The sequence below is a fragment of the Gekko japonicus genome, unplaced genomic scaffold (genome assembly GCF_001447785.1).
Source record: "Gekko japonicus isolate JY-2015 unplaced genomic scaffold, Gekko_japonicus_V1.1 scaffold1014, whole genome shotgun sequence".
In the NCBI taxonomy this organism is placed as follows: domain Eukaryota; kingdom Metazoa; phylum Chordata; class Lepidosauria; order Squamata; family Gekkonidae; genus Gekko; species Gekko japonicus.
Genome location: NW_015164217.1, coordinates 89,353 through 91,047, shown reverse-complemented (window position 1 = coordinate 91,047; position 1,695 = coordinate 89,353).

Below are 1,695 nucleotides of genomic sequence, written 5' to 3'. Positions count from 1 at the left end.
CGTCTGGCGACCCCTAGTGAGGCAAGGGGCGTTTCAGAGAGGTGGCTTGCCATCGCCTGCCTCCACCTCATGAGCCTGGTATTCCTTGGAGGTCTCCCATCCAGAGGTCATTTTGTGGGGGATCGCGGGGGATCGCAGTTCCCCCGGGTGAGGTACAAGGGGCGAGACACATGACGAAGCTCCGCCCCCTGCTTCCGGCCGCCTCGCTTCCGGCCCTCATTCAGCCAGGAGGAGGCAGGAGAAGAGGGAGGGTAAGTTGCTTCCTCTCTGTCTCTCCCCACCCCTGCCTGCCTGGGGCCAGGGAGGGCCTTGGTGGGGCTTCCTCGCACTCCCGCCGGCCTTGCAGGTCCACCGCCGAGCTGCAAGGCCGGCAGCGGCGGCCGGGACCGTTGGGGGTGGGGTGTGTGGCCTTATGACACACTTCCGGTGATGTCAGGGGGTGTGGCATATGCTAATGAGTTATGCTAATGAGCTCCCCTAGCTCTTTTTCTATGAAACGACCCCATCTCCCATCCAAATGATTAGCCAGGGCCAGCCCTGCTTAGCTTCAGAGATCTGACGAGATCGGCCTTGCCTGGGCTACAGGCTGGGGTGTGTGGCCTTATGGGCCGGGACCGTTGGGGGTGGGGTGTGTGGCCTTATGACACACTTCCGGAGATGTCGGGGTGTGTGGCCTTATGACACACTTCCGGTGATGTCAGGGGGTGTGGCATATGCTAATGAGTTATGCTAATGAGCTCCCCTAGCTCTTTTTCTATGAAACGACCCCTGCTCCCATCCAAATGATTAGCCAGGGCTGGCCCTGCTTAGCTTCAGAGATCCGACGAGATCGGCCTTGCCTGGGTTACAGGCCAGGGCTGCTTTCCACACAACTATTAGACAACCACAGTGTACGCAGGGATGTGTTCTTCAGATAACGATCAGTGGAGCCACATGAAATAGATTCAAAAAGTAAACGTTTCCCAGTGAGCCTGAGGTGGCCACCCACAGAGGAGGCTGCCTGCTGTGCCTCTGCACGAGTCACTTCTTCGGGTTTTGCCGTTTCCAGTCGGACTCTCTGTTAGGGGTATGACCACATGTACACATTTGATGACCTGACCTGGATAGCCCAGTCTAGCCTGACCTTGTCCAGTCTCAGAAACTAAGCAGGCTTGTATTTGACCTCCAAGGAAGACCAGGGTCGTGACGCAGAGGCAGGCAATGGCAAATCACCTCTGAACGTCCCTTGTCACGAAAACCCTCCGGGGTGGCTGTACGGCAGCTGTGGCTTGACGGCACTTTCCGCCACCACTGCAAATTCGATTAGCTGTGAGGCCCGTAGCCAGGATTTTGTGGCTTCTGGGACAATTTTTTTCCTGGTGGGGCTGCCATTATTTTAATGTCCGCTCTAACCTCCCCTCCCCCCGAGCCCAACCGCTCGCAGCCACCCCTCTCCCTCCCCTCCTGCAAGATTTAAAGGGCCCTTCACGGGTCATTTCGTAGAAAAGGAGCTAGGGGAACTCATTAGCATAACTTATTAGCATATGCCACACCCCCTGACATCAGAGGCCCGGCGGTGGACCTGCAAGGCTGGCAGGAGTGCGAGGAAGCCCCGCCAAGGCCCTCCCTGGCCCCAGGCAGGCAGAGGTGGGGAGAGGCGGGGAGGAAGCAACTTACCCTCCCTCTTGTCCTGCCTCCTCCTGGCTGAATGAGGGC